Raw genomic sequence first — 26,271 nt, forward strand, 5'->3', positions numbered from 1 at the left:
ATAAGTAAATTATTTATTCATATCATTCTGTTCTTTTTTATTCAGCTTTAACGTCGTACGTATGTTGGTATAAAGAGAGTGTTTCAGTAAATTTGGAGATTGTTTTAAAATATGTGCATGTTATACATATTCAGAAAACTGGCAGATACTAAACGGTTTATATGGGAGACTTTCTTTTTTATTACATTTGATCTGCTGAATTACTTTTTATTGTTTCCTGTTAAAATTAAAACCCGACTGCAATATTTGTTTTTTGTTTACAGTAAACAATTTCTTATCGTCTTATTTCCTGAAAGTTAACTTCGTGTTGGTGTGTTGGTTGAATATAAATATCATGCATTTAAGCGGACGGATGTTATTACATAGATATATAGGCCTAAAGTGGAGCTATTTCGTTTAATGACTCTTGTTATTCTTTGGACTGGATATGATGTAATTTTAACTATTGAATCATTCTCCTACATCCTTAATTAATGATTACAATTCTGATTACTTATACTACGCACAGAATTGTACCTCTATTAACTTATCCTTTGCGCGAATGTTAAAACCTGTACAGTATACACACATTCATGCAAGTTTAATTACTCCATAAATAAACAAGAAACAAACGTTGCATAGAACATGCCTAAACATTGGATGTCTTTTTAAATTGGCCACCATTACTAAAATCTGATGGCAAACTTTAAACAAAGAACCTTCTTAATTTATAGACATTAAGATATATATTTTATACTTTAATAAATGGCTGCCATTATGAAACATGGTGATAACCTTCCGTTATATTATATGGAGTTCTATGTGGTTGGTCGATGAGTGCAGATCTACTGTGACCTGTATTCCGTAGTTCAATTATAATAGTTAGTGTTTCGTTTCTATTAAATGCATGTTTTACAGTTAGTGTGCATGGAATTTAACATACAACCTGGGCGCTTATGTGTGTCACAACGCTCTGATAAGATGTGCTTATTAACCTAGATTGTAGGTATGTGTTTAGTTAGTTACTCGCCCAAGGAAGAGATCAGATTTCGAAACGTATGTTACTATTTTTTATGTATCTGAGCTATAGCAAATGTAGGGAATAAATTAGGATTTCTTCGCAATCCTTCCATCGTCAAACGGAGAATTAATTTATTTCCAGAGATCCACCCTGTATTTTAATATTACCACTATAAAATAATTTATTTTTCAACACTTTAATATATAACCTTAAATTTGTAAATTTACATATGCCAAATTTGGTTTTCGTGGTCTTAGAAAACATGTAGTTAATTAAAACGTTTAATAAACTGGTCAATTATCCACAATGATAACAAGCTATATAACCCTACCAACATAATTTTTAATACATTTAAATATTAGAATATAATCACGTTATTACAGTAAAAGTAGGGTCACATAGAGACTATGGCTAGTACGGCTGTATACTGGCTGCCCTTGGTTTTTGCCGAAAGTCAAATTAAAATATTTAGTTCCCTACAATATATGTAAAATAAATTACATGTAAAGGTATAAATACCCAGTGTTTATTTTCGCAATTGTTAAGAAATAAAATAAATATATTTACTATTCTTAACCACTAAAAAACGTTTCCGATATTTTTATATTTTATTGACTGTTAAACCTGAATTAAATGCAACCGAATATTATCATATGATATTAAATATATACTGCTAACCACTTCATTTCAACAGAATTTTAGTGTATACATGATGCCAAATTAATGCTTAGGTGTACTTTTAAAAAGTTAATTTATGAACAATAATAATTTTGACGCAACCCTGTTTACAGAAATTTTGATTTCTGTCCTTTAATTCCCTAGTACAAAAGATGAAGTTTGCGTAACAGCTGTTAAAAAGCAGTAAAATTGCCAATATTTTATATTATATCCGTTGATCTTACCTGTGTAATTGTTAATTCCATAATATCACTCTATATATTAGAATTGGCCTATGTAAAAATATATTGCTAAATATTAAATGTGAATAATGAAGTACGTTAAGAGAATGGTCTAGTAAATGGTGACCAACCTTTATTTTTATTCGTCTAGAAATATGTTACTCAGAAATGAAGCAAAATCAAATAAAGATATATGAATAAAGCAAAATGAATAAAGGTGTAATACAAAAAGTCGTAAACTGGGTTTGGCCTGCAGATTAAATAAAAGATCATCACAGGCAAAAAAAAAAAAAAAAAAAAAAAAAAAAAAAAAACAACTAGGGGTTTCTTTGGATTCTACATTCACACTTAATACATATCGTATTTTATACGACATTATATACCTTATACGATATACCTCGTGTAAAAAATCCATCACGAGATTGGAATGGAAGAACCTAATAAAACTTCTCAATGTTATGTTTGAATCAAACTTCTTTTGGGATCTTGATTTGGGAAATGGGATCATATTAGCAGTTATTGTGTTCAATACATGTTGGCAACATCTTCAGCTGTTCAATATCATATTTATATTTTCTTCCATTAGTCCAGTTATGTTAAATGATTGAAAAAATAAATGTTTTCTTACAGAAAACTAATGGCACAGTTTAGTCAAATACATCATAAATAAATAGAAAAAACATTCCAAACCAAAATCGTCTATTAGGGGGTATAGGAGGGGTGGTTTTAGGGATGAAAATGGTTTTTTGCAAGTTGTGATTAAACAATGCATCCTATTGAAAAAAGTCAAATGAAAACGTTGTTGGAAATAAAAAAATCTACAACGTATGTTGTAATCATTTTTGCCCTAACCTAAAAAATTTCCAAACAAATCCAAAAAACCGTTCTTTTTAGTTTTTAATTTTTTTCTTTTACAAAAATCGTTCGATTGAGCTGAAAGTTTGATAAAATATACTTTTTGCTATTCTAAAAATACTGTATTTTTCATTAAGAAATATTCAGCCGTTATAATAATATTTCACATGAAAAATAAATTTTGATAATTTTCAATAACCATTTTGATACATTTTTTTATCAAAAAAGGTTCTCTGACGGCTCATTGTTTTCTTTTTTTTGTCTATTTTGAAGAAATGAAATAAAACATATGTATTTTCATTGAAAAAACTGCAGAAAAATTTAAAATAAACAAAATATTGACATTTTTCATTATACATTGTATTATTTACGTGGAAAAATTGTTATTATTTATTTAAATTATAATTTTTTTAAACGAGTGCTATTTGTAAGCATTAAGCAAAATAATAATGAATCATGCATATTTAAAAATTACGAGGAAATTTGTACATATTTAAAAATTACGAGGAAATTTTTAAATAAATAAAAAACTCTAATCAAGTCCTGGTAAATTGTTTTTATTTGTATTTTTTAATCATATATTTTTATTTCTTTACAATATTTTTTACAATTAATTCTTATTGAAATTGGATCAAAAAACCATTATTTCTTTCCAAAAGTAATAATATTTTTTTGATATTTTTAATATTTTGTGTACATTTTTTTCAGTGAACTTGAAAATATAACAAAAAAATGGTTTTCGATTTAATGATTACATTTTCAATTAAATGTTGAAAAACATGTTTAAATGATTTCAAATTTTGCTCTTTTAGCGGAGTTCGATGATTCTTCTTCATCAGATTCAATTTTAGGTGAACCGACAGTTTCTTCATCGATTTCTTCATCTTCATAAGCAGTGTGACGTTCTTCTACTTCTTCTGAGTCGCAATCGTCGATTATAACTGGCTGAACTTCTAAACTAGTACAGTTCCCCAACTCGTTACAATTAGAACATAAATATGTGCATCGTAGCCCATGTTTCCTACAACTACACTTGGCATAAAGGCAGCCTTTGTCACAGCTGCAATAAATTGCTTTTAAAAGAATATCCGGTATTAATTTTTCGGTGGTTACTTTTCCAGTACAACCTGATGTTGTATCACAGCCAATAAAACAGTGGATGAAAGCAACATATTTACGCTTTGATTCATCTTCATAGCTGTTTGATGAATAAAAACAATTTGGTGTATTACCAGTTAAGGGCTTCTGGAAAATTATATCCAAGTTCTTTTCATTAAGTTGATTTATCAGTACGAGCAGATCTATATCTTGGCAGACAACAATAATTGTTTTATCTTCTGCGGCGATTGAAATGGCTGTCATTATTATGAGCGCATCGGCATCTTCTACAGCTTGCTTGCAAGTGAATCCAAATTTTCCAAGTTCTTCCATCAATATTTTAATGAGTTTGTTTTTATTATTGTCGATGATAAAAGTTTTTCTTGTAAATACGGAATTACGGTGTGATTTTCTGATTCATTAATGTCTGGTATCATCGCAGATTTTTGTTGCCGTAATCGTTCCATAGTTTTTGTAACACTTGAAGTTGCTGTAGAATTGTCATTGATATTTGAATAACCATAAAAAACTATGTAACTATTTGCAGCGTAGTGGCTAGCTACATATGTTATATATATATTTTTTATGACTTCAACGGAATCATTTTTTTTCCAGATCACTTTATGAAGTAGGAAGCCGCCACCAATAACATTAACAATGGTCTTATTTGAATTTGGCAATTCGTTGGTATGTATGAAACATTTATAAAAGTCAGATTTGCAATTTTTTTTAAATCCATTATGCGTGAATAAAGCTAATGGATATGGAGCAAGCTCATATTTGAGATTATCTCTCATATCGTCTATATTCTTTATTTGCAAAGAAATTCTTTGAAATAATAATAGCGGATTAATTGCTATTTTTTCCCCATTCGCTTTAATAGAAGAATTCACAGTTTTAAGAGACAAAACTTTAGTTTTTCGTTGAAATTTAACGGTTCCAAAGTTTTTGCCAATAATGGATTTAGCTGATCTCATACCTACTTCATAAGCTTTGAGACAGTTAACGGAAGATCCCCCAACAATTGTGGAAAAGAACGACATGACATGGGTGGACTCAGGAAACGGATTATGGTTTTCCAAAAATGCAGATAACTTCTTTAAATCACTACTATCACGAGCTATGTGAGATTCTCTTGCATTAACGTTCTGCTCAAACGTGTTGAACGATGAGTTGCAAAATTCTTCTACTTCATTAGATACATCTATTAATACAATCTTGTAGCAATAAATTTTGTCAATACACTATCTGAAAATCCGCGAGCATGAGTAAGCCCGCCTTGAATATGCATACTCCTCATCAAAACCTGCTCAATAGTCATGTCAGACCATATTCTAGACCAAAACTTAGAAGTACGACGCACTGTGAAGAAAAACATTATAATTTAAATAAATAATAACAATTTTTCCATGTATATAATACAATGTATAATGAAAAATATCAATATTTTGTTTATTTTGTTTTTTATACAGTTGTTTCGATGAAACTACATATTTTTTATTTCATTTCTTCAAAATAGACAAAAAACGAAAATAATTTGCCCTCAGAGAACCTTTTTTGATTAAAAGAAATGTTTCAAAATGGTGATGGAAAATTATCAAAATTTATATTTCAAGTGAAATTTTATTATAACGGCTGAATATTTCTTAATGAAAAAAATACAGTATTTTTAGAATAGCACAAAGTATATTTGATAAAACTTTCAGCTCAATCGAACCATTTTTGTAAAAGAAAAAAATTAAAAACCAAAAAAAAACGGTTTTTTGGATTTTTTTTGAAATTTTTGAGGTTAGGTCAAAAATTATTACAACATAGGTTGTAGATTTTTTTATTTCCAACAACTTTTATATTTGACTTTTTTCAATAGGATGCATTGTTTAGTCACAAATTGCAAAAAACCATTTTCACCCCTAAAAACCACCCCTTCTATATCCCCTAATAGACGATTTTGGTTCGGAATGTTTTTTTTTATTTATTTATGATGTGTTTGACTAAATTTTGCCATTATTTTGCTGTAAGAAAACATTGATTTATTTGACTATTTTTAACTGCTATTTCTCCTGGACTACATCTAGTACCGAACAAGATTTCTAGTCATGAGTCAGTTTCTGATTTTATGATTATTAATGTGGTTGATTTTAATCATTTCAAGAATTATACCTAAATGAAAGCGAAGTCCCTTTGTTCTTTTTACTTGCTTTCATGCGTAATCGATTATACTGATATTTTACATGGACATTTTTACGATCTCTGGTATGAAAATATGTCTATTCGTATCTCACTGATCAATCTTTGATATTTTGAAGTGGCAGTTTTACTTTAACATGCTTCATCGAGCCATATTTTCCATACTAAAGTCCGAATAACAAGACATACAACTCAGATCCTATCATAAATGATTACTGAAACGTTCCATAAACTTCCGTAAGGATTTCCCCTTATATCTGATGTAGATGTCTTTTTACCATAGAAGACTTCTCGGTCCTAAGTATGTATGTACATTTTCTTCATAGTGAGAAAAAGGCAAAATGAACTATGCTACTGGAAATATCTAAGACCGAAAGAAGATTACAAGAGACGTATCTAGGTTCTGAATGTTAACAAAAGTAGGTTTTAGAGACCGACAAATGTATGTATGAATGTATATATTCTATTTATCAGGACAAAGTAGCACAATCTACTATGGCACTTAAATATCTTAGACCGGAAGTCAATGTTCTTTGCAGGTGTAGGTTTCGTAGATCGGCACATACTCACGAACCCACGATATATGTTTTATTGATTCAATATGCAAAACTAAACTACGGTATAGCACCGTAAATCGTTACATTATAAGTAAATTTAAACGCTCAGAATGAACACGTTTTGACCAAAATAGGTTTCTCAGTTATAATTAAATAAATAATATATTTCCTTCATTGGGCAACCAGACAAATTCAACTATGGCACTAAACATATATTAGACCAGAATTAGATCATAATTTCTTTTAAATCAAATGAATTTTTTGAGATCTATGTATAAACCTTCTTTATAGGATCAAAGGGGTGAACACAGCTGGGGCATCATAAATATAATTAATTTGAAACAAAAATGTTGCTAAAAACACAAAACTTTATATAGACGTTAGTCCCTTAACGTCTGATCCTCCAATTACAATTACTGAAATAATATGATTTTGCTCGTATGACTACTTAAGTTTGACAAATATCATCGGAAACCATCATAATGCATCAAGTTTTGTGACTAAGTAGGCTAAGGACTTTGATTATAACATTGCGAAGCCACAGGTATCATCTAGTATAAATATAATTAATAAAATACAAAGTATTATAGTATTAGCAGTTTTAATAATATAATTATTTCCTACCACTGAGTGTTGCTGTAAATTTCCCATAGAATAAATCTTAAGTTATGAGGGGAGAAATAGCAAATTTCACTTATAAAACCTGCAGTTTAATCTCAAATTAAATATTTGTTTACTAATATGAGTAGGATAAGTTTAGTTGTTAAAGAACGCAATGAGTTAAAATAGAAATTATCACTGTTAGTGGGTGGGAGCAAGCTCCGATCCGGGAAACACGAGTATTGTTTAATGTCATTCTTTGTCCCTTTACAATATAACATACTCTATTGCGAAACGGTTTATAAATAAACTTTACTAACATAGTTCTCTTCCATGCAATGTTTTACTCTTTTGTTAACATTTATTGAGGTCAACCAGTGTGTTCAACAGCTTCAATATTGAAACAAACATATCAAAATTCCATGTCATGATCTTTGCTCCGCTGCCTGCAGACTCAGAATGTGGCCTCTGCTGTTATGTTGAGATTCAAAATCAGGAAGAAGGTTCTGATAACGGCGTATTACGTATTGATTTAGTCCCGCCATACCTACGGAGAGGTATTTTGGGGTACCTGTGCTAACAAACCGTTGTTGAGGGTATTTAAACTGCAGAAGCAAGTGTTTATAATAATAGCTCATGTGAATTTTATAATCTTGTACAGAAACCTTCAAAAACCTTCTCTAATATCCAAAAAAGTCTCTATATTTTCTAAGAAATCTCTGTTCTATATGCATAAATTTGCCAAGACAACTGTCCAATACATTTGTTTGTATGAGACCACAGGCAGATGAAACTACTGAAGTGGTAAACACAGAACAGTGGATTACAAACATCTGACCTCTCAGGCAGTTGTTCATTTCATCAAAAACCTGGCCAATGGCATAAAAAAATTACCCCAAAATAACCCAATGTGCTGAAAACTCCTACGAAAAGCTTTTTAGCTTTCCAAGCATTTTATAGTATTACAGAGTGTTCATTTCACTGGAAGATCGCCTAATCAGAAGATTGACTTCGGCGATGCAGATAGAAAATTGGCACAGTGATGAAGCATGCAAGAATGTTGAAATATATATTTGAGTGCGATGTGGTGAGAGAGTAAAACATTTAAGGTCTCAACTTTAACTCAAAATATTGACGTTTGCTATGCATGTATATCATGTCTCCGCAATAAATATTGATTGATAAAATAAATAATACACTACTGGATTCCGCAATAAATATTGATTGATAAAATAAATAATACACTACTGGATTCTGCACAATAATCTCTTAGAACAAGAACATAAACTATTCTCTACCATTCCTCAGGTAAGTAAGACGTATTGTAAGAAAACATTGTATATCTCGTTTTATTTTTATCTCGTTCTTATATTTTTATAACTTTATATACTTATTCCTCTATGGCTGTCCACAAACGCACAGAAATACATACTCATGTACACGAGTGCACATACACTTATTACATGTCAATCTACTGGCTTCGTTACTCTAATGTTTCTAAAAGCACACGATGCGCAGCTTAAAAGTTTATGATTAAGAAGTAAATTCAAGGACAATCGATCCAAAAACTTTAAAAGTAAATAAAAGATTACGTAAAGCTAATGAGTCAGTTGGCTTAGTACTACTTAACTATCACCGGTAAAGTGATTAGTCTTGTTGCTTTGAAAGTCTTATTGACTGTATTTAAATAGCGATAAAGTACGAATAACGTTGATTCGTTAATATGTATTTCACCCATTTCATTTCGAAGATTGGAATTTAAAAAATATATTAGAATTTTCGAATGTGGTACATAAAATATATTAACCATGGCAACTGTTGCATAAATTAATCCATTATATAGATTTTTCTGTCGATAACTAGTGAATTATCGGCAGTCTTATTTTGCTCAATCTTAAGCTGTCTACTTTAACCATAAATTATGTAAAATCATCAACAGATAATACTGTTCTGAAATAACTGGAAAGTACACATTTTTATAAAAAGATAACCATGGCCAAGGAATTTGTAAGGACGGTAAGTTGCATTAAGAAAGTTTGAATAGAGTCAGAACGTGTGGATAGTTAAATTATTTAAAATTTACACTCTACTTAACTTTGATAAGAATTAGCTAAACTTTACCTAAGTATTATTGTAAATCTTGTTGAACTTACAAATACCCTTTTCTGTACTGAATTTTCGTAATTTTACTGAAGTTTTCAATGCTTATAACTTTGAATAAATGTGTTAATTGCACTAATAAATGTTCTATTTAGGCGTGTCTAATAAAAATGAAAAGAATACAAATATTAAAAGTATTTGTGTATGGAATGTTTCAAAACATTTATTTTTCTCAAGTTAAAAACCTTTTGACAATGGTTAAGAATACTAAACAAGTTAATGATAATATTAAAACTATATTAAAAACAGCAAAGCACTAAAACATGAAATATAAATACAAAAATTAGCCTACTACTACTGACAATGGATGAAAGCTCTAAAACGGTATTATTCAAATAGAGATGTTTCGTAAGTTGCAGACGACTTCTGATATCTGACCTGAAAACAAAACAAATATGATATTAGAATGGACATCGCAAAACATGGAGGAACGCAATTGTAACATTCCAAGTGAAGGAATTTTTGTTATGTGTCCAGATCATTTCATTATTATAAACATTCTCTATTTAGTGATCCTCTTCAGGATTCATTGCCAACAATTAATTTTACACGGAAAATTTAATTTGATCCCAATATTAGCTTGTGTACAATAGAACTGCGCTTATAGCAGAAAGTTTTGTAGGTGTGAGTTTGTTTCTTCAGTGTATAGTTTAAAATCCAGACAACTTGTTGCCTGCTCAGTAATTACGATTGGTTATACGGCTGGGCGGTTAGGCTGATCATCTGTGTTTTCTATGACTGAGTAAACATAGATATGTGTTTAAGGGTTTTTCTTATGTCATGTTCAATCCTATAATTTCATACATGCGATATTTACCATTTTTCTTGCTCTTATTAATAGTACAAGATATCAATAATAATGTAAAAATTCCAACATTTTCTCATTGCACTGATCCAAGGCACAGTTTTATTTAAAAAGTTCTCATCACCATTGATTTTCACTGAAGTCTTTTCAAAAGAAAACTAGTGTGACAGAAATTATACAAATCGTTTTCCAGTCTCAACATCATGACCTGCAAAATCATTATTGCTCCCATAATAATAGTATTAGGGCAATTTCAGTAGGAGCTGAATAAAAGTTTAATGGTTTGCATCTACTTTTCTTGCAGCTAACTTCTCGAATCGGCACGATAAAAAGCTACAATCGGAAGTTAAGTAAATAAACAATTGACTGATTGTTGGGGCTGTTTGAACGTTTATATGTTACGATCGATTCTGCTGGAACTTCGATATCTCATGCTACGCCTTTTATTAAATATATTCATTTACATCCGTTCAGTGGTTATATCAGAGACCTAATGCAAAAAAAACAGTATATTTTAAGTGTATAAATGTCTTCAAATTAATTCAAATCACAACTAAATCAAATTAGAACTATACCCATGTCACATGGATTTATTACACTTTTAAAAACGTTAGGCAAGCTCTCGAACCAATGCCTGATTTCGCTACTGACGCAAAGGTAGCTTGGCTGACCACAAACCAATAAAATCAACTAAACCCAGCTGCTTCCTTGTAACAGTCATGCTCAGGAAAAGTAGGTCTGCTTATTTTGCCTTGAAATAGTTTTATACTGCGTAACGCTAAGCAAATCAAAATGTTTTCAAAGCGAACACCTTACTATTAACATTTTTCATTTATATATAATGTTATTTTCAATATGGAGATGTGATATAAATAAAATCGTACTATTTTATTAGTTGAACTATTGAGTTTATTACATCGTAAAGATGTCATTAATTTTTCATGAATGTGCAAACATAGTGCAGTATAATTTTACATCAGAATCTAAGTCAGATTACAATTTGTCCTAATTATAGCTGTGTTGTATTTTACTATTGCTAAAGGCAACAAGCATCCAGAATTTTTTTATAGAATTGTGAAAGAATTGAGGACTTAAATGAATATACATTTAATTACTTATTAGACATTGCTACAATGTATCCATTAAACATTTCCGCAAATGTAATTTTAGTGTATATGTAACTTTATCGTATAAACCTTTAGTAGTACTCTATCATATAACAACTTTATACCAGAGGTTTTGTAAAAATATCACACAAATAAAAAAAGGATGTTCAATATTATTTTTAGGCTTTTTTAACATAATAAAAGAAATCATAACACAAAACTAAAGTATATCTTACAAAATCCTCTAGTGTAAAGATGTATAAGGGGTCAATGTCATGCATGAAAAGTTTTAATTCTGTACATTTTGTAGATTTTAATAATGGGTGCAACTTAACATGACGGAGATAGGGATATTACAGTGACTTGCTACCCATAAAATAGGCTTCATTTGATGCTTAAAACAAAATTAAAAATATGAGTCGTGGTTTCGGGCCTTTGCAGTGAAATTAGCTAATAACTACTGATATTAAAATAGAATTAATTAGAACCTAATTACTGTAATCATATAAATAAGCCTCTGTCTATAAAGTTTCATCACGTTATCATCCGGTAATAGTACAATTTAACAAACAACGCCTATAGTGTTCATATTCAGTAGTTTTCTTTTGCGTTGAATTTTTTTTCTTTAAACAACAGCTGTTTTAGAAATAGCTTATTTATATAGAACTTGCTTGTTTTAAAAGTTATTAAAAGTCAAAGTGAAATTTATTATGTTTGCTACTTAATCATACGCTGCAATATAATTTTAAAACTACAATTACGATAAAACAAAAGGAATCTTGATATCTGTATTTTATAATATTTGTTAAATGTATAAATATGTATAAGTAATATATAAGTATATTTGATTATGGACAGTTAGACCTGTAGCCGTACAGTAGAGATAACACTGCTCTATATCCAATATATCATTATCCGATACCAGACTACAACAGGATGCAGTTGTGTTTATTTTGGCGTGAAACTGTGTTATAACTCCATCGACTGATATGTTGAATTGTTACCAATGTTGTTTTATTTGTGGATTTTCGTTCCTACCGTGTTGTCTTTTTACTTTTATATTCTGAGAAATTTATAATATTTTTTTCTTTATCAATTACGAAGTAACAGTGTATAATGCCTAACACACGATTAGGTTTTCTTTATAATAATTATAATTCTTTCTTTTTGAATAAAAACACAACTATTTTATTTTGACCTCAGTTGCGAGGCTAAATTTGTTTAAAAGATGGATTGTTAGTACATGTTTTAAAACTCGGTTTTCAAAACTCAAGTGATGGAAAACCAAATAAAGGTGTCTTTACAATATCGATTTCTCGTCGGAAAAACCATCAAATCAATAAATGATCACGGAATTGACGTTGATCTTGTATTTGAAGTTACTGCTATGAAATGAATTATATTGAGAGTAATATGTTTTTCTTGTATACATTTTAACTCGTTTTCATACTTGTTATTGTATAAAACATTCTCTTATAGCATCTTTGATCGTTGTGTCCACACCATGCGGTACATTGGTTGAACAATCCTACAAACATCCATGAATGGCTGTTAAATTGATTAAATATCAATATACTATTTGTAGTAATTCTGAATAATGAATTTTTTTAAAGCTTTTTTATATTTAATATTATTGTTCCATATAATTATCTATGGTTACTTATTTAGGGTTAGGTGTAAGAGGTGATTGAGTAGTGCTAGCCTCGTCAATTGTAAAATTGTTAATATGTACAGGACATTTTTGGTTTAAATTATGTTAAAAATAAGCGTAAGTTCGATCCTAAGGATTCCGTTATTAGTAAGATGGTTTCTTAAAACCAGGCACGTAATATTAGCTTCATAAATGTCTACACTCGTCCTGCTGAACATAGGTGTTTATGATTACTACATATACCGCGATTATCGCTACGCAGTTGCCTGTTCTCATTCTTTCCTGCTCCTCGACAAACGGTATTTTGTACAACGTCAGCAACGTAAATTAAATTGATTATGAATAAATAAAGGGTGGCAATTATCCTATACCTGGCGTTCCAGCTGTCGAACGATTAAATATAAAAATATACTACTTTTAGTTTATCAAACTTTAAACGAAAAAATCCGTATTTTCAATAGACTTTCTGGTATTTATCACATCAGGGGACGTGTCATCTGCAAACATAAGGTACTTAAATTTTAAGATTCTACCAATATCATAAAAGTATAGAAGAAAAAGTAAAGGGGCCAAAGTAAGAACCTTGAGAGACACGGATACAGCTTTAAACGGTAAGGATAGAGATCCATCATATTTGACTGAATGTTCTCTGTCAATGAAGTAGTTCGAAATCCACATGAGCAAAGGGCCTGACACGCAAAGCCCTCCAGTTTATCATTTACATTGTCGAGTTTATTCCCACATATTGAATATTTTTGTGTTCTTTGTAATATATCTAATATCTTAAGTATTCTAGACTTGAAGATGATGATTGCAACTCTAGAAACCTAGTGATATAATTTGGTAACATTTAACAATTGCAAATATCCAAAAGGATCTATGTGGTCGTCACGGAGCAGAGAGAGAGACAGTGTCATGACCCAGCTGAATCGAGGGTCGCTGAGATGGATAAAAAAGGTGATGCGCGAGTTTACGGACCCATTCTCTACTGTAGGTAGGTACACTTAGGTAGATACACATTAGTGCTTTTCATTTTCGCACCAAATCACGTTTTCCCTGCGTTTTTTATTGGTATAAAGTAGCACTGAATGACTGTAATTTCCAGGAAATTTACCGATGGAGTGAGGATAAAATATAAAACTCCATGTTTTACCCAGCAGTTGGATGATAATTGCTGATGCCAACACAATATAAACTAGATATTATTGACAGCAAAACCGGTATCACTGAGGGTGCAATGCCATCCAAATATAGCGCTTTCCCTACAACTAATTTTACAACTCAGTGTAGATTTAAAAACATCATGCGAGAAATCTTAACTCTTAACATTAAATGTGCATTTTCGGTAAGAGCTTGTCTATTAATGTAATATAAGTACAATTTAAATATAGAAGCTACCTCACTGATTCGTGACTGCAAAACTTTCCTCATAAGATATGAATTTGGAAATACAGATGGTAAAACTTCTTTATTGTCTATCATATATTGTACGGAGTGGGCAGAAGGAAAACTCATATTTTGTTGCCACAGTCATACAAAGTAATATCGTTTGCCAGGTTATGACCGAATAACTTTACGATAAAGTTTTATTTGGAGAAATATACCAGCAATATTGTTTGTTCCTATTATCGAATAACTATAAATGATTACCCATATTTAAGTGGTTATATGTTTTAATGAATAAAAAAAACATAAATACAGTATATATATACATACACTATTATAATGCAAAAGATTTCCGCAAAATAACGTAACATAAAAGTGGATAATATAATTTGAGTGTGCAATAATTTAAAATGTACGATGTATTAAAGTGTATTTATAATTAGTATATATTAGCTATTTATATCTGAATATGTTTGTATCTGTTATACTGTCTATGAGGCGGGATGTTGTTATATTGAAGTGATTAGTTTAAAAATAAAATATTATTAAGCAAGGTGTGTAATTACTGTCACGTTATTCAATTAAAGATAAACTAATTGCGTAATGTACGAATGTAATATTTTTTAATAACTACATTGCATCACAACTTCTAAAACATTTACGGTACATACTGTAGAAGCTCTTTTCTGATTGGAAATATTTATAAATTAAAAATAAAACACTCTAATTATATACTTTTTATTTCTGCGAGGCCTACCGTGCTCTAGCAACACATCATCAGACTCATTTGTATTTTGTATTGTGTTATTCACATCTTGGCCCACACATACTGTTGTGTTACGTACTGTTACTGCTAGTTGGGTTATTCACACATTATCCATCATATTCATTACTGTTACGTACTGCTATTGCTAACTATATTATACATAATTTGAAATTTCTCCATGATCCTTTGTTTCGGATTGCATCAATGGTAATAGCTAACATAAGAGCAGCTCGGCCTCCCTCAGGGTCGATGCTTGGATACTGTTATGGTTATGGCCGTAACGCCTCCGAAACTGCTTAATGGTTATGGACATATTTTAGTTTAATATCTAACAAGAAAATTTAACAGTGAAATCGAAAGAGGTAACATGTAATTGGAAAATCTTATGGAAATTAATTATATACAGCCACTTAATGAAGAAATTGGGTAGTTCGTTTACTCAATGACTTGCCTTGACCGTGCTGTAAAAACCTAGACAGAGGAACTAGGTCTATTCGATGGCATTTATTAGTGAGCCTGTTGTTTCCTCGGAAAACTCTACATGCTTAGAGAACAGACAAAAACAACATTTTTGTTGTACTGTTAAAAATATAAACAAACCCCTTTTGAAGAACGTATTTGCGAATTAAAAAGAATCAGTCACTATAACTGTTATAACAAATGAGCAGAAATTGTGTTTAAGAGCAAATAATACGTCAATAAATACATAGAAAATAATTATTAATCATTTTCTTCCATTGAAAAACTCAGCATGAATACTAAACATAACTAAACCACTTACAGAAGTCGAAATTCAATAAACGAACATAATAATGTTACGTAATTATATATGCATGAGGTTATTTAAATCACGCAATGTATCGGCTTTTAATGCAAAACTACTGCTAGAGAAAACAAACACGAGTTGTACAAGCAAGAAAGAAATATATTGCAAGAACGAGAACGCTTTACAATAAAGTACATAAAGGTCAGTTCTCTGTTCTGGTTTGTGCATCCAGAAATGTAGTATACGAGATTTTTTACATCAAATTTAGATCCTTTGACCAATATACCAACTCCCGTAGGGTGGTTTGTGAAGATTTATTTGTGTATTACATAAAATACATATATTTTTTACATACATTATATCTTAGTAATGTAAAAGAACCCTTATTAACATTAATTACATATAATGTAATTTTTACATTTAAAATAACCATTTACATTATACTAGTTGGAGAACGACATAATTTTGAATGTTTTGAATGACAAGTCTATCTTTTAAACTAATATTTTTGTTATGAATGTGTTTTGAGTATAGTTATTTTAAGAATTTCAATTAATTTTCCAGTATGTAAATATTATTATTCAGTAACAATACTAGTGCAGACGTGCTCAAAATTTCACTGAATGATTAAGTTTCTACACTGCGAACTTTTTTTATTACAGCTTAATATCTATTGCCAAATTTAAAGGATAATAATTATACATAAGGAAAATATATACATGAGTATGTAAGATGACTCACAAAAACACTAGTACCAATTTTTGGCGTGTTCAGATACAAAGAGGTCGGGAATTATCCAGTATACTGACAGTATCTCTAAAGCCTCTGGGTAGTACTCAAATTTTAAGATCAGATAAGCTCTTTAGCATATTTTTTAACAACTCTTGACCACTGAGGTTTAAATATAAATTGCTCTTAAAACCTAAAAGTAATCACTATAATAAACTTACACTATAATAACCTATTGAATGCCTGCAATCGTGGTTCAGGCGACTACATACTTCAGAATACCTAACATTACAACAAATGCATATTATTCAGTAACAATAACTCGACACCCCTTCGTGGGGGGGGGGAGGACCCACATACTGATCGGCTTATCGAAACGCAAACTTTGCAGACAGCATTACATCTACTATGGTTGGATATTTCAGTTAAAAAACCCATTTTGTTAATTTGTTAAAACATTTTAAAATTTATTGCAATTGTCATGAACTTTATTTAGCACCTGACAGGACATTTTGAACGATATATTTATTCTCGGTATACGATAGAACTCATAGTGTCCATGTTCAGTGTCCGTGGGTGTGTTTTTGTTTAGTATTTTGTAACTAAAATAACACAGGAACGTTTTCATATGTTCCAAAGACGATGGTTAGAAAAGTAATGGGCTATGGAATATAAAGATGATATCCCCACAGCTTTAACGATGGGGCTATATTATCCACCCATTACGGTTCTATTCATTTTCAACATTCTGTTGCGTTAATACGAGAATATACCTGAATATATTATTATATAGCTTATTTGTAAAAAAATGTAAACTTAAAATATGTCATCTGAGGTTCATAGCTAATGTCAGTCTTAGCGCAAGCAAAACCATTCATATTCAACATCAGTATTGTATTAAATGCAAGCACGAGGAAAATTGTATAATTGTGAACAAAACTATTTATATTATTTTATATGTAAACAAAATACTATTTTTATGTGAAGCTTTTGGGTGCGTATCACCCAACGTTGAAAGAATAGTGCACTAAATTAGGTGCCAAAGAATCTTTTAGTTAATAACAATGCTATGAATCGGTATTTGTTAAAAGGGCATCAGTCATGAAAAGTAAACTTTCGGAAAACTTGATAAAACCGATTTAAATATCATATAGTAAATGTAAAATTCCTAAATAAATATGCATTGCATTTTCTGCCTTATTTTTAACAATCCCGATATAAAGATTTCAAATTTTTATCAAAATTTCAAATTTTTATGAATTTTTAAAAATGTGTGACTTATGCCCTTTTAACAAATTTTCAATATGTCACATGAAAAAAATAGTGTTAACACTCATAATTTATAAAAAAAACATTTATTTTTAAAGATACAATGAGTACAGAATTATTGGTATAGGCCTAAGCTTAAATTATGTTACTTAAACAATTTTTTTTAAACTCCTTATCATAGAAAAGAAACTAAATTTGTGCCCTATTGTAGGTTTTTGTTGATACTTATCACTCATCTTCTTCTTGCATATTAATATTTTCCATTACAGGCCATTCTAAAATATCATTATAAAATTGTCTGTTCTCATGAAGTACATACTGAATGACTTTTCTTAAATCTTGGAGTTTTGATTTTTTTATAGGCACTATTTACCCTCTCCCCCCCCCCCCCACCCCCCCCCCCCCCCACCCGCCCCCCCCCCCCACCCCCCCCCCCCCCCGCCTCCCCCCCAAAAAACCCCCCCCCCCCCCCACCCCCAGACCTTTCCCTTTAAAATTTTAGCTTGTTTTTATTCAGTGATAAAATACTTTATATCTGTGGTACAAAGATGAGAGGAAATCGTGAATAGGCGAGTGAAACCCAGCATAAATTGTTTTATTTATTATTTACTCCACGGATAATTACGCAAAAACTGTCCATAAATTTTACGTCGGTATGGAAAAGCTTGTGGTGACTGCCCACCACATTTATCAGACCGCCGAATCAACGATTAGAACCGGTCTTTCTGATAAGCCGCGTGCGGATGGGAGGACCGGTGGTCTGATAAGGAGGAGTCTAGATTGAGTCAGGGACCAGTGAGGACGTCTGATCGGCGAGTGGCGGTGACGGAAATTATTACCTGTCCGCAAGTCTTATTTTTATTATTTATGTTAAGAATTGTGTGTCACACTATGGATTGATTTAATAATCAGGGGGGGGTTAGGTGCCGGAAAATTATAGGGGGGTAATTGTAAATTCTAAATTGTTAGTATGTCGGGGCGGGTTTGGTCGTAAATGGTAGGTTCGGGGTGTCGGTAAGTGTAAATTATCTTTGGCGTTATTAAATTGTTTTACGATTTACTTTTACTGTTTTGTGCTTAAATTATAACTTAAAATTCTTATCTAAGGCTGGCAGGAGAATATTGGTGTAATTAGGATTATGGTCGCTCCACGGTCTTCATCGTGCAGGCGGGTACAAGCCTAGGCCTGCACGGTGACACGTTGCTTCCAAAAAATCCATCCCAATCGTCACAATTGGTAGCAGAGCGAAAACTATAAATTTTCGCTCTGCTACCAATTTGTAACGATTGGGATGGATTTTTTGGAAGCAACGTGTCACCGTGCAGGCCTAGGCTTGTACCCGCCTGCACGATGAAGGACCGTGGAGAGCGACCATAATCCTAATTACACAATATTCTCCTGCCAGCCTTGATAAGAATTTTTAAGTTATAATTTAAGCACAAAACAGTAAAATACTACTATTCTGTTGATTGAAAACATTCAAAATTATAGCTCTCATTGAAGTATATTTAATCGTATCTATTAGGCCAATAAAACTTTATTTTAGATTAATATTGATCAAAATTATAACTTTTATTCATTCGATATAATTTTAAAACCACTAGCAAAATCAGTTCATATTTTGGTTCCAGGATAGGGTGTAGTCAGTTAAAGTTGGGTAAAGTTATATTATACTGGTAAATACCATATATTTTTGTCCGTTATCCCTGTTTCATAAATGTCTGCAATTCAGTATGTTATTTTCAGAGCTACAACATGCTACAATATTAGTAAGTACAAAGTTATATATTACTTCTCTCTATAATAGCAATAAAGCTTACATTAGTTATATCCTCTTAACCAAGATTTAAAAAGGTAAGTTAACTGATGGTGCGGTAGTATAGTTGCTGGAAAATAAATATAATCTTATCGCTTTATTATCAGTACCGGAAGTAGGCCCTATTGTTTGCCTTCTGCTGGGATTTTACAACATGCTTTGGGTTTACTTAATTTATTTAGTACACCACTCATTTCAAACTTTGGTCTTTCATATTATCGTGAGAAAATCTCGGACAGGAAACACTTGAGAAAGTGCAAGTTGTGTTTTGAGAGTTATTTAAAGTATTGGAATCAATTGAATAATTGAATTTAAATTGTAACGTGTTAATTTAGTACATATTTAAATAATTATTGTTCTTATTTATTGTAATCTGTAGATATTGAAACTTTGGATATTTTTTCACTGGGTTAAAAAAAAGTAATTAACTTATACGATAAGTCGAGTAAAGTTATGATACAACAGTTAATAAAAATTAAAAATTAAACATTATAGATTTTCCCTGTTTATTTTGCGTGTTTGAAATATCTCTTATATATTATATATGCATACTGTTGGTAATGAATGGTTTGATTTAAACAATGGCTTATTCGCACCCGTTATAGAGATTTGTCTTTAAACTAAAATTAATATATTTTAGACTCGGTAATAACTCATGCAATTTAATATAATTTCTTACCTCCTATTTTTTAGAAAGCCCTACGCCTCGCTCTTACATAAATTAAATGAATAATTCTCACGTAATTCAATTAATGGGTGACTCACTAGCCCAACGTTATTTTTTTCTATTTAAGTAAGTTCAAAAGTTCACAATTAAAGGTTTGAGACAAATTTTAGTTTTTTCCCGGACTTAAAGTAATGTGATTTTAAAGATAATATCAAATCACAAGCGACCTTTTTTAAATTCTGATTATACCCTCTATTCCTGCTGATCGGCACAAATGATATTCTGAACGCCACGCCTGTTGACATTTTAAAGCAACAATTTTGTAGCTCCATTGAAATGCATTCGACGGCTATGTCCCAAATTTACACATTCTAATCTCTCAGCTTCCGGTTTATCCTCGTATTCAACGGTGCAATCACACAGTTAAATAAATTAAATGCCTTCAAACCAGTTTTTATCTTCATTGAAGTCGGTAAACAACATTAATTGTTCCTACTCCCACGGTCATTTAATAATCGAAAGTTATTCCATAAATTTTACCCACATTCGGACAGACTAGACAGCGTAAATTTTAACAATGAAGGGTTTTCTACTTTTAAACAATGGTCATTGAAAGATATATTAAAAAAAAAAACTCTTGAAAACCCAGTTATTTAAAACCAGCTAAAATAGGAATATAGACTTGTTATTTTAAAAACTGAAATTAAATGTTTCATATGTTTAATATACAAACTGTTGTTATGTTTTCTGTAAAAAAATAACTTTAATGCCAGTAAGTAATAAAAGGGTATCCATAAGATAAAATATGATGCATATATAAGCCCTTAAGTAATAATATTACTAAATATAATAATTTTTTATCTATCCAATTGAATATTTACGCTTAAAATAATTGGCCACTATAATAAAATTGAACTATCAAATGAAGCACTCAATTATTGCAGTAATTAATTAATAACAAATATATAGTAAAAGTGAAACATACAACAATATTAATTGGTAAACCCCTTATGGTTACAATGGCACTGAATACCCCTCCCTCTTTACATAATAAATAGTATTGTGATATTAGTATTGATATAATTTAGTAATTGATATAATTTATTTATATTGAGTCAAGCATAAATAAGATGTTAGAGTGCGAAGATATCCTCAAAGAAGACGTTAGTGTCACTGATCCACCGTATGAATGGGAAAAAGAAAAACGCCCTAAAGGACTGGCTTTGGGTAAATCTACTAAATGCATCTCAGGCCAAAGAACAGTGCTTATGTTGGGGAATAACTCCAGCATCTAAATTAGAGAACAATCGTGTTCTACTAAAAGAGCGTATCAGTGGAGCCAACTGTCAAGCAACTGTTCTTAATCCAACAGAGTCGTCTACTAGCCATACAACCACAGACATTCAGAGTCCCGTAACCGATTGGATGCAAATAGTCCACACAACGGCAACCGCTGTGGGAAACCAAATTGCGTCAGCCTTGTCACAGATGCAGGGGACTTCACCGTCACCCTCGACATCAGGCGCAATGTTGCCCTCTGTGTTAACAGATTTAATTACAGATTTACCATCGCTTGATGGAATAGTTATTAGAAAACTACTCGATTTTGTTATAAAATTTAGGGAAATTTTGATGCTAAATTTAGCTAATCCAGACACAGCGTCATATTAGCAATTTTACCTAAAACTACAGGTCAATTAAGAAATATCTGGCTACAAGCTATTTCATCAAAACAGAATCCGGAAAGTCTAATTACCACCGTACTCGATACTTTTCTGCCTACTAGACTAGAGCTCGTCAACAGGCCACGGTCGAACTTATATATAGAATCCAGAAACCAAATGAAACACTGGTTAGTTTTATCAATGATATCAGACCGTTAGCAGAATTGCTTATACCGGCTATTTCACCCCAGGAGATGCTTGAAATTGTCATTACAGGAATTAACCCTCAAACCAGAGCTCGATTAGCGGGTTTTCCGGTTCCAGCCACCATTTCTGAATTGTTGAGCTTAGCCCCCCGATTACAAGTAATTCAAAATACGGAAAACCGGCTCACACAAGATTTAAATTCACCGGAGTATTATCAACAAACTGGACCACAGGTCCATGGTGGACGTCAACTAAACCAGTCTTATAGACAAATAGGGAGAGGCAATGTAACTTATAATCGATATCCCATACAAGATCAGCAAAATAGTTTTCATAACCGCCGCAGTCAGTCGGGACAATTTACTCAACATAGACCTCCTTTTCAAAATATGAATACAAACAATAGGAATCAACTATATAATCAATTCTCCAGAAATCAATCTCAACGTGGGTTTTTAAACTACAAAAGAGGGTTCTAATGGGCGGAGACTCCCCTCTTCTAACTTTAACCGCCCGTTTTGATAAAATCAAGCCAGCAGTGAAGACACCTTTCACCAAGTCGGCTCAAGCTCCTTCTTTCCCGGGAGTTCAGTTTTGTACAGTTCCTTTGACTTTTCGCAAGTTAATCATTAATTCTTTGGTAGATTCGGGTTCTTCATTCTCCATTATATCGAATGCCTGTTTTCAGAATTTAAAGAATATACCAAGGGTGATAAAATCTGTTTCAACCATACATGAGTCAGCCATTTCAGCCTCGGGACAAAATATAATATTTAATTTAAAGGTTATATTACACTTCAAAATTTCAAACTTGTCTTGGGATTTTCCTTTTCTTGTCGCCTCAGAATTACCAATGCCAATTATTCTGGGCTGTGACTTTCTAACTAAAACTAGGGTGGTCATTAATATGGCAAATAAAAACATTAACTTTTTCCATATGGCACTCCTTCGGTCATGTATCTCGCTCAACCAGCTGAATTACCAAGTACAACAATATGTCCAATTAAGTTAGGGGGAAAACCTCTCATCTGATCAAGCGGACCAACTGTTAAGACTAGTAAATGAGTTTCCAGAAACAATTACTACTAAATTAGGCCGTACAAATTTGGTCGAATATCAAATCAAAATAAATTCTGATACAATCGTTAGAAATAGGCCCTATCAGTTTGCTCCACCTAAAATGGAGGCAATCAAGGAACATGTGGATCATTTATGGGCCAACGGAGTGATTAGACCATCAATGTCTCCCTATGCGTCGCCAGCATTTTTAGTACCAAAAAAAGGCGGAAAAACGCGCATGGTAATTAACTATAGACAGCTTAACTCATTAATAGATCTTGAGGCAACTCCCATGCCAACTATAGAATCTGCTTTCCAGCACTTAGGGCAAGCTACTTTCTTTAGTTTGGTGGATTTAAATCAGGCATATTTACAGGTCCCTTTACAAGAGAACTCAAAGAAATATACAGCTTTTGTTCTACCCTTTCTGGCAATTTGAGTACAATTTTCTGCCTTTCGGTCTTGCAACCGGCTCTCAAGTCCTAACACGTTTAATTGATCAAATTTTTGGAGATATAAAATACAAATATGTGTTCAATTTTTTCGATGATTTGTGCATATACACAAACGGTACTTTTGATCAGCACTTGTGCCATCTCCGAGAAGTCATAAATCGGCTAAAGCAGGCAGGATTAACCATCAATCCAGATAAAATGACCCTGGCAGCAAATCACATCCAATTTTTAGGTCACATATTTGCCAATCATACCGTGACGATTCACACGGATAGGTGCAAGCCAATAGTTGAGTTCCCCGCTCCAAAAAACTTGAAACAGCTAAATAGATTCTTGGGTATGACAGCCTTTTATTCTAAATTCATTAAATCATTTGCAAAAATAGCGCAACCACTTAATAGTCTAAAGAAGAAAGGCGTAAAATTTACCTGGGGGCTTGAACAACAATCCGCATTCGAAACTTTAAAAACAGCCTTGACATCAAATGCAGTTTTGAAAATGCCGGATTTTAATCGATCTTTTGTTTTACAAAACCGATGCATCAACCTCCGCCTTAGGTGCTTCACTCAGCCAAGAATATAATGGCAACTTGATGCCAGTGGCATTTGCTTCGCGACCACTAAACAAGCATGAGCAAAATTATGACACTCTTCAACTTGAATGCCTGGCTGTTGTCTTTGCCTTTTCCAAATTCCAACAGTATCTTGAACATAGGGAATTCCTTTTGCAGACGGATTGCTCGGCATTATCCTGGCTTTTAAACCACCCACGTCAAGTTGGAAAAATTTCTCGCTGGATTACATTTATAAATTCGTTTAAATTTCAAGTACAACATATCAAAGGATCGGATAATGTAGTTGCTGATTGTTTATCGCGCCTGTTCGAAAACAGTGAACCAACTGAAGTGCACGCAAATAATTCATCGGAAAAGCCATCCACCTTACCACAAGTGGCACTCTTGGCAGGATTCCCAGAAATGTTTAAAGATATTGGTACTCATCAACGTGAAGACCCTGATCTCTTAAAAATTATAAAGTCGAGTAATAGGCCCACTAACTATCAACTTAGTCAGGGAGTGTTGATGTACAAAATATCGGACAGACATACACCTAGAGTGGTATTACCTTACAAACTCATCGATATGGTTATTAAATATTATCATGAGTCCCCAACTGCAGCTCACTTGGGCATTAAAAAGACACAAAAACGTATTCTTAAAATATTTTGGGCCCAAAAACTTGATACAATAATAGCAGACCGAGTAAGATCATGTCAAATTTGTCAACGTTCCAAGCAGGCTCAAAACTCTAGAGTGGGTAAACTTGCATCGGAAGTAGTTACAAGACCTTTTGAAAAGATATTCATAGATCACATTGGTAAACTTCCTAGATCAAACAAAGGCAACCAATATCTGTTGACGGTAGTTGATGCGTTCTCCAAGTTTGTTATTCTGTTACCAGCTAGAAATGCTACAGCAAAAACTACAGTGGATATTTTGTCTAAAAACGTTTTTTCTCTTTTTGGGTTCCCAAAATTTTTAGTTTCAGATAACGTATCCCAGTTTAAATCTAGACATATGGCAGACATGTGTATGACTTACGGTATCCAACATATTTACACTTCTGCTTACTACCCGAATCCTAGTCATGCTGAGCGGGTTAATAAAAATCTTAAGGTGGCACTACGAATTTTTCACGGACATAACCACAAGACTTGGGATGAGAACATTCACTGGCTGCAGGTAGCTTTTAACTCAGCATCACATGAAAGCACTAAAGCAACTCCAGCTAGCGTATTTCTAGGCCGGGAAATACAGCATCCACTCGAATTGGCATGGAATCTCGATTCATTACTGGCGCAAGAACCGCTACAAACAATGCAACAGCGTTGGGACAATGCACTCTCAAACTTAAAAAAAGCTAGGTCAATTAGGGAACGCTTATACAACGCTGGTAGGACAACTACCCACATCTCACAGGGTGACTGGGTTATGTTTCGAAATAATCCAATTAGTAAAGCTGCTGAGAAACATCAACAGTAAACTGCTCCCCCTGTGGTCCAAACCTTGTGTAGTGGAATGCTTTACATCACCTGTCACAGCTAGACTCGTCAATCCTACAAATGGGAAGTTTATAAGAAAGGCTCATATATCTCAATTAAAGAAGTTTTTCATGCCTAAATATTAAGTCCGTGGTAAGCGACCATATTCCTACACAATTCTCCCTAGGTGATATTAGTTCAATGTTTCTTTTCCTCTTCTTTCACACTCTAATATTCTTCTTACACATTATTACACTTTTGGGTCCTCTGTTAGCGGCTGCTTGCACGGCTGCTGAGTCTGAGGGAGTTTTTCTATGAGGGCTTCCCTACAGTAGTCTGTGGTTGATCGTTGGTGGAGTATCTAAATATACACTTTGAACACACTATGGAGATGAAGTCTGAGTTTCCTCGGTTGGTGGGTTCTTTGTATATTGTAATTTTTTTCATAAATTCTTTCTATATTGCAATTTTACGTAGCTTTTGGGTAAAATAATCTATGGTAAAGATGCATTTTTTTATTATATTTTT

Source organism: Homalodisca vitripennis, chromosome 7 (genome assembly GCF_021130785.1).
Source record: "Homalodisca vitripennis isolate AUS2020 chromosome 7, UT_GWSS_2.1, whole genome shotgun sequence".
Classification (NCBI taxonomy): Eukaryota; Metazoa; Arthropoda; class Insecta; order Hemiptera; family Cicadellidae; genus Homalodisca; species Homalodisca vitripennis.